Here is an 8993-nt window from a genome sequence, read left to right on the forward strand (position 1 = left end):
TGTTAAGTTCCAACTTCTGGTAATTTTTTATGGTTAATTTCAATCAAAAAAGAACGCTTTAACATACTGTCATGTTTATTTACCTGTTTTGATACTCAGGAAAGACAATAATTAGTAAAGTTGACAATTTCGAGTTTCGGCCAGCTTTTTGTCTCAAATACCCGTCTGTGCGGCGGCTCAATGCCACTTGAAGCAGGTGACAATTGATGACTTTAATGCTTTACAATTGAATGTCCTGAAGACATCCAGGAATAAAGGTGTCCTCAGGGACTGGATGGCCGGTCCCTTATTTCCGGTCTCTTAAGGTTTAGAAGGGTGGGACAAGACGGAGTGACTTCCCTTAGATGTTCTGTATCCAACAGTACCAGCATTGACCTTTCATACATTGCCAGTCGGGAGGAGATTGGGTTAAGGACACATTCGCAGACGAACGTGCACATGTTTAAATAGTATAGATTGCGCACATGTTTAAATAGTATAGATTGCTTGATTGAACGAAAGGAAGGTCATTGAAGGCCAACAATAAAAAATCATAGTTATTGTCATGAGATGACAAATTCCTTTCACTCACACCTAGCTTCATCAAACTCAAGGATACAGACACAGCGGTGAGTCGCTAATGTCGCTATTTCGTCAGTGCGGGCCCTCGCTTCGTAGGCCTCAGTCGTCGACGTCAAAATTGTAATTTGCACGCTTAGCAAAAGGTAACTTTTTATGTAAACACAACCTATTAATATCTTATATTTTTTTCTGTAAATTATCAGGTAAGGATTTGCTATCACACTAATGAAAAAAGTAATAATTTTGTTTCGATTTTAGTTAAAATATTGTTAGTGTTCCTATGAGAGCCCGTGGTTCTTTGTAAGACCAATCAAAAAAATTGACGGTTGGCCTTGCTAGGATACTTAGTAGGGTGAGGCGAAAAATAAAAATTTTTTAAGATCAACTTTTAATAGCTGCCAAAAGTTGTCTTTAGTGATAGCTTATGTGCAAAATTTGACGAAAATCGGTTAATATCTTCAGGAGGCGCTGCGATCGCACAGTTTTAATATTGTTTTTTTTTTAATCACAATTTAATGGTTTTAATGCAAAAAGTATGCTTTTAAATTATTGTAATTGCAACTTCTTTACATCTAAAGGACATTTATGTGTTAATAACACATGAAATAGCTTCCAAAAAATTTGGTCTTAAAACGTTTACTTTTAAAAAAGGTAATGCATGGTTTTGTTGTAAAAAGTCTGGAATTTGAAGAGGCACTGCTGTCGAGCTCCAAGAATAATGGGAAATGCCATTTAAATGCGTCATGCAATCTTGAATTTTGACTGGGAAAAGTTCCAGACGCATTCCTACAGCATCGAGTACACAGTAAATTGTATGTTTATATTTTGATCGTATTGAAATGATATTTCTAACACCAGCAAGAGCGAAGAACATTCGAAGGATAATTTTTTCTGGATCGAAAGTAAAGGAAAATGTTTAAAGATCCCATTTCTGGAACACCAAAAATTTGTCTGATTCTGTGTTACCTACTTATGAAGATGTACTTAATTATTATTTATTTCTTGCACACGAAAAAAAAAAAATAGTTTAGTTCTTCCGGAGAGTCCAGTGACTGAGATTTCAGAAGACGTAGTCACAAAGTTGGAAGAGATATAGCATCGTTCCTCTATTCCTGTAGTTTTGCAAACACTAATCACTCGAATTATTCGACATTTTCATAGCAAACATGCAATCCTGAAGAAAACGATGAACAAAAAATGTTTTAAATCAGATGCGTTTTACGCAAAGATTCAGTTATTTTAATTCATAGCTCGGGAACAACTTTTCAGTATCGCTTGTTGTAAGTGCCATTTCAATGCGGTTACTGTGATAAGTTTAGCAAAGTTCCTGTCAAAGAACAACTTTTTCTTGAAGATCAGCTTGGAGAGAGAAACATTTTTACTTTAAAAGTTGATATCAAAACCACAAGAAAATTAAAATATATCTTTGAACGGAAAACAAAAGACAAATCAAGAGAGAGGAGTAGAAAAAAAAAGGACCCGTGATGGCCTGATGAAGGTATTGAGGAAACAGAAAGGGATAGAGAATATTTAACAGAAGGTACGGGCAAATATGATCCGGAATTCAGTTGTATCAATTACAAACCAAGCACTTCACAAACAAGGGTCAGTCTGAACAATTTTTCTAAAAACGTGTGATCGCTACCGTATTTCGAATAGACACTGCAGTGGTGAAAATGTCAGCTTTATGGCAACGAATTGCTTAGTAGAATACTTGGATATACGACCAAGTACTAGTCTCCGAGAATTCAGCGTACCTAAGTACAGACCAAAAATAATTACTGCAAATATTTGAAGCCGTTATTAGTGCCAACTGCTCCGTAATCCTTTTTCAAATGGCACTTGGTTCCTTCAGTCATTCTAGATGGCTCACTACTGCCAGTCGAATTTTGCTTTTGTACATCTACCTAGAATATCCGACAGCAAATTTAAAAAATGCCTGTCTCATTCATTGTTAAAATTTTATACACCTTGCTGGTTTCTAATTAAGTGCAACTCATCATGCAAGGAAGATGCATGAAACTTATGGCAAGTTATTCATTTGTTGCATTATTTGCCAGACAACCTGTTACATCGATCCAGTCCTTCAGAGGAATGTTTTTTTTTCTTTTTCTTTTTTTTTTTTTTTTTTTTTGCACATCCTAAAAATATTTTGCTGACAATTTTAAATGATGATCTAAGTCATGCATGGCAGTTTGCTGCACGTTGAATTTTCAGAGTATATCAATTCTGTGAATAATAATAATATCCGTACTTTTACCATTCCTATTCTTATCTTTTCTTCTTCCGACTACTTAAAATTTATCAATTGGTAGCGTGAAGACGTGCTTATAAAAGAACCTTCATAACCATGACACAATCAGAGGGCGAGCTGCATGAATTTGTGAAAACCGGAGACGTTCCACATTTTCTTCAAAACATGTGAAAATGTTTCCTTGTCATACGCAATTCGTGGAGCGCTGCGTAAAGTTGGTGACGTATGCATCTCTAGCCGTAAGTAAAATAGAAGAGAGGGATGGTTTTATTCGTGCAGGTTTTGAGGTTCAAAAGAAACTGCCTTTCTTTGAAAGTAAAAAAGACAATTATTGTAAAAACTCTAGCTATGACACAAACTTTAAATAATCCTGTTTGACATAAAATTTCTGCCTTAGCCCTGGCTTAGGGGAATACCACACTGCAAAATGCTGTTTGATTTTATTTGTCTCACATGTTTACATTTTTATGCCACATTTTGTAAAAATTCATCACTTTTTACTTAATTAATATTGTCCCAAAAGTCACGTTTTTCACGTTTCAAAAGTCACGCCCAAGTTTTTTACGTTTTTGCTTTTTTTAAGATGCTGGAAATATAAATACGCAATATAAAATACTTTTCGTGAGTTATTTCATATGCTTTTAATGCATGATTATATCTCATGAGTAAAAAAAAGCAATTAAATTAGTTTACAGCATAATTTTTCATATTTCAACAATGAAATCCGGGAAAAAAGCTATAATAAAACTTTACGATCGCAGCGCCCCCTGAAGATATTAACCGGTCTTCCTCAAATTTTGCACAAAAGCTAATTATCACCAAAGACAACTTTTCGCAACTATTAGAAGTTGGCCTGAAAAACTTTTTATTTTTCGCCCCATCCTAATACATACGCGTCACTAAGAACATTTACAAATCGTGGAAATATGAACAGTTAGTTTTTAGTTATATAAATACGTACTGGAAATTTGAAAAAAAAAAAAAAATGTGTTATGTTTAAATATTATTATTTATCAGGGTTATTCAATTTTTAAACTCAGACTGAAGAGATATTACTATTTTATTATTGATATATATCTAAATTTCTTTTGTGGAAAGGTTTTTTCTGAAAATATGGTTATAAGAATAAGTCGATAGCAGTATAGATGCGATTAAATTTCATACGCATACTTTCAGATTTCAAGAAAATGTTAGGATCAAAACCTAGAAAAAGAGGAAGTACATGGGAGGAAGATAGATCAAAAGATGCGCCATGAAAGTAGTACAAAATAATCAATTTAATGCAAATGCTGCAGCGTTAAAATTCAATATTCCAGAGCATTAAGCGATAACAGTAGGTTAGACCGGGGCACATTTATGCAGTGCCTTTTTTCGAAACGAGTTATAACTGGAGATCCCCCCCCCCCCCCAACAGTCATACCACATTGATGCTACTCTCTAGCAAATATTCTCGCCAGTGTTTGAGCATCAGTCGTGCTTCGGTTTAGCATGCGGACAAGAAAATCTGTTTTCTACCAAGTTGAGTAAATTTTGTGCTGAACGTTTTGAAGCTTATTTTGAATAAATAATACTCAGTTAAGAACAAATAAATATATAAAAATAAGCAGAATTTTATCATTTTTTGAGAACTGTATTTGTATGGGCCGAAATGTTATTAAATTTTGTTGCAGGTTAAAAATAAATCCAAATTTGCCGACGTGGCACGTTTACGCATTTTCATCGTGGCACATTTACGCACGTTCTTAACTGTGTCTTATTACTACGTCTTACTTCTAAACGGGCCCTGGACGATTTTTTCGCTTTGTACTGTTCAAACCTTTAGTATTTTCATGTTATTTAGTTTTAAAAATCACCATTCATTTATAATGAAGTAACAGATTCGTATCTTATAGCTTATAATCATATAGTGTTGTCTTCATGCCTATAAAATGTTCTTTAAATAATTGTTTGTAATTTTCTTATTATTAAAATGTTTTAAAATAAATAAAACATTTAAATTTGATTTAATATATCATTCACTTACTCTTTGCTAGGATTTTTAATATGCGTAAACTTGCCTTGCGTTTGGGGCAAGTTTACGTAACTGACTTGAACTTAAAAAAACATTTTTTACGGTTAAAAAAACAAGCTGCGCATCAACTGAATATACGAATTTTGACTCCATTAATTGCTTCATACAACCCCAATGTTAAAAATTTCTTAGGTTAAAACAGAAAGATTAGAAAATTTATGGAAAAAAATCCGCGTAAACGTTCCCCGGTCTACTCTGCTTGTCATAGATGGTAATTGTTAGTTTGGTCTCCTTAGGAACAATTTGGTCGTACAAAGATCGAACCCATAAAAAGGCCATTATCCATTTATGGATTATTATTTTTATTTTATAATAATTTCATTCTAAATCGCATTGGCAACTTATTTACTATCGATATAATACTCATTGCTGTAATTTAAAAATAATTTGCATTAATATATTCTTAGTTATATGATGGTTTCAAGAAATATTCGTTGAGTTTTTTAAAGAAGATTATAAAATGTTAAGCCTTTAATGCTTCATTTAAATGAAAGAGCTGCTTATGTAGTTTTAGTAAAAGCGGATATTTTGTTATTACAACTGTAGTTCTAAGTTGAACGACTGATTTATAATATTGACCTTGTATGGAGCCCTGTTCCTTGCAAGGTTGTTTGGAAGGGCTTAACAAAAGTTTAGTTATAAAAGTAAGGGTTATATCTAGGATAAAAAAAGAAAAAAAGATTTATGTTATACACAATAAAACAAAGTGTTAGTTTATAGATAGTTTCTTTCATTTTTGCAGTAATTGAACTCATAAAAACTGTTTATTCGTTAGTGACCTTCCATTGTCCACCCACCTTATATTGTATTCAAGAAAAAAAAAATCAGCCTAAAATTACATTTCACTCGTCCTTCAATGATAATTTGATTCAAAATGAGACGCCAAATTTAGTGTCAATTTGGCAGTACTGGATATATTTAACGTGATTTTCTTCTAATCTATGCTGAACATCGTCGATAGCTCTCTCACGAATCTTTACAATTCTTTCTTGAAACGGATTTCTACAAATTAAGGATGCAACTACAAACTTCAAGTGTTAAAAATGCTTTTCTGCTCGCTTTAAGGGTAGCATTGCATTGTACTTTTTGCACCATTTAGGGTAGACCGGGGCACGTTTACGAGGAATTTTTTGCAATGAATTTTATAAATTTTATGTTTTAACTTAGGAAATTTCAGACATTGCGGTTTTATGAAGCAGTTAATGGAGTCAAAATTCGTATATTCGGTTATTGCTCAGTTTATGTTTTTAACCGTTAAAAAATTATTTTTGAGTTCAAGTCTGTTGCGTAAACGTGTCCCGGACATGTGGCACGTTTGCGCATATTTATTTCGACACTTAGCGCCGTTCCGTTAGTGTTTTGAACATACTGTCTTACCATCGTTAAAATAAAGCAAATTTATTACCGACTGAATAGTGTATAAAGTAAAAGCTGAAGGAGCATGAAGATAGCACTACATGATTGTAAGTTATAAGATACGAATTTGTAACTCAATTATAAAATTAATGGTGATTTTCAAAACTAAATTGCCTGAAAATACTAAAACGGTTTGAGACAGTTCGAGCGAAAAAATCGTCAGGGCACGTTTATAAGTAAGTCACAGTATAAGAATGTGTGTAAAGGTGACGTGAACGCGTAAACTTGACCCGTCTCGAAGTTTGGATTAATATTTTTAACGTACAAAAATATTTAATAACATTTCAGTTCATACAAATACAATTCTCGGAAAAAGATAAAATTCTGCTAATTTTTATACATGTGCTCTTTTATCACTAAGTATTATTTATTCACAATATGCTTCAAAACGTTCAGCTCTAAATTTACTCGACTTGGTAAAACACAGATTATTCTTTCTGCATGCTAGACCGAAGCTCGACTGATGCTCAAACTTTTGTGAGGATATTTAGTAGGGAGCAGCATCAATCTGTTATGACTGTTTGTTGGCTCTTCAGTTATAATTCGTTTTGAAAAAAGGGCACTGCGTATACGTGCCCCGGTCTTACCCTACACGTTGCATTAAGTTTGTGTTGTTGCATTTTCAAGTCCTAAACACATCCAAAACAACTAATTTCAGTAAGTTTTAATGTAATATTCGACATATTTACCATAGGTGTGGCTAAAGTATCTAAGAATTCACTAAACGAAGCTAAAAATCATTAAAAATAATTAAGCATTTAAAAAGTATTATTTCTAACAAGCATAAATGAGTACGTACACCCATTACTTGGGATTATTAAAAAGCATCGATTTTTTAATGCGTGTACAAGAAAGTCGTGTCTGGTTCGCAAGCATTTAAAAAAAAAATTAACTAATCATTGACACTGTTTGCACTTTAATTCTTTTTTCTATTCTTTTTTCTTCTTTGAAAAATACTATTCAGCTGTTCTTGAGTGAATTTTATTACTACGAAATTGATCCGTTTCAGGTTTTCAAAATTTAGTTTGAAACACGTTAGATTTCCCAATAGATAAATACACGCATGCTCGTGTTGCGGAAAGTTTTGTTCGCATATTTGAGAACGAAGTACTGTATCCTCATATTAAGCGAGTTCAGCTGAATGAATTAAAAATTAAACTATTTCGAAACTTTTAAGCTTTTTTTTTTGCTAATAACAACACATTTCTAGTGTAAGCATACCCCCCCCCCCCTTCCTTGAAAAACCAATGATTAGAAAAAAAAAAAGAAGAGCTGTAATGTACAATAAATATAAGAATTCCTAAACAGCTTCATCTAATACTGTTCGCTCTCTATATCTTTCGAAAATGCATTCCTCATTTCCTTTACTTATCGACAGGAAATGAACAGCACTGTGAAGCAATCTCCCCCTCTGTTGTAGTCTGTCTTCGGTCATCTGCCTCTTATGCGAACGAGAACCTTTAATTATTGGAAGCTGGTTCGTCTCATTTCGGAAATGGCATTCAATCATCAATCACTCCTCCTTTAACAGTTTATCCATTATTTCCAATGTAGCTTTTATTCAAGAAAACCAAGATTGAGAGAGTTTTTATTATTAATGGTGTTTATACATTAAAGAATTCGTAAAGCAGTGCTTGTTTTCCAGAAGGAAATTACTTGGTAAAAAATGCCTTGAAAGGTTGTTCAATATACAGAATCTTGCTTGCAGTTCTTGTTTACATTTTCCGAAAATTGTTACTATTACTTTGAATTCAACTAAATGCATTTCTCTAACTTGAAATTTTAGTTAGTTTCCTCTTTTTTTGGAAGATTTTCACCAATAAGCTCTTCGTTTTGTTGAAAACTTCAGTTATGCTTTTCAGGCATGGATCTATAAATTTTGGGCCCCCCTGCAACAAAATCTGTACGGCCCTTCCCCATAGGCTAGCAAATTTCTTGATCCGTTGGGCCCCCTAAGGACGTGAGTCCCTCCGTACTGCGGGGTATGCGGGTACGCAGATCCAGGCCTGATGTTTTTCTTTTAAGAAATATTTTGCTGTGTTCGTATTTTACCTGCAATAATTTTTTGTTTCAGACTCTTCCAGAAACGCAGCTTCTTTCACTGATATTAAGCCGCGCGAGATTAAACCATGTGAGTGCAGCAGAGCCGAAGATATCCCAAACTATTTTAACTAGAACTTCGTTTAACCGACGTCGGTTTCCCTGAATTATTTTTTTCCGTCAATTAAATAATACTATTTCAACATCATCAAATTTGTTGAAACTACCGAATCTGAAATTAAAGTAGTGTTTTATTAATCAATTAATTTTTTAATTAGATGTCCGGTAAGTGACTAGTTATGCGTGTGATTAATTTTTTAAAAAAAAATTGGATTGTTCTAAACTCTGATGTTGCAATTCTAGTTCATGGAAAAAATTAACTCTCGCGGTCTAGAACTCAAAAATTGCACTTTTACAACTGTAAAAATTTCTTTTTTTTTTAACTACAATTTGTACATTTTTTTTGAAATAAACTGGAACACAGTAGGTTTGACCAGTTAAGGTGACACTCGTTTAGTTATCGGCATAGTAAAAATGTAATGGTTACGTTATCTCAATTCAACTATTTTCAGGAAACACACACACACACACAAAAAAAAAAAAAAATCAATAACATTAAACAACTTATTTTTCTTAAAATAAAATCAAATT

This window comes from Uloborus diversus, chromosome 4 (genome assembly GCF_026930045.1).
Source record: "Uloborus diversus isolate 005 chromosome 4, Udiv.v.3.1, whole genome shotgun sequence".
In the NCBI taxonomy this organism is placed as follows: Eukaryota; Metazoa; Arthropoda; class Arachnida; order Araneae; family Uloboridae; genus Uloborus; species Uloborus diversus.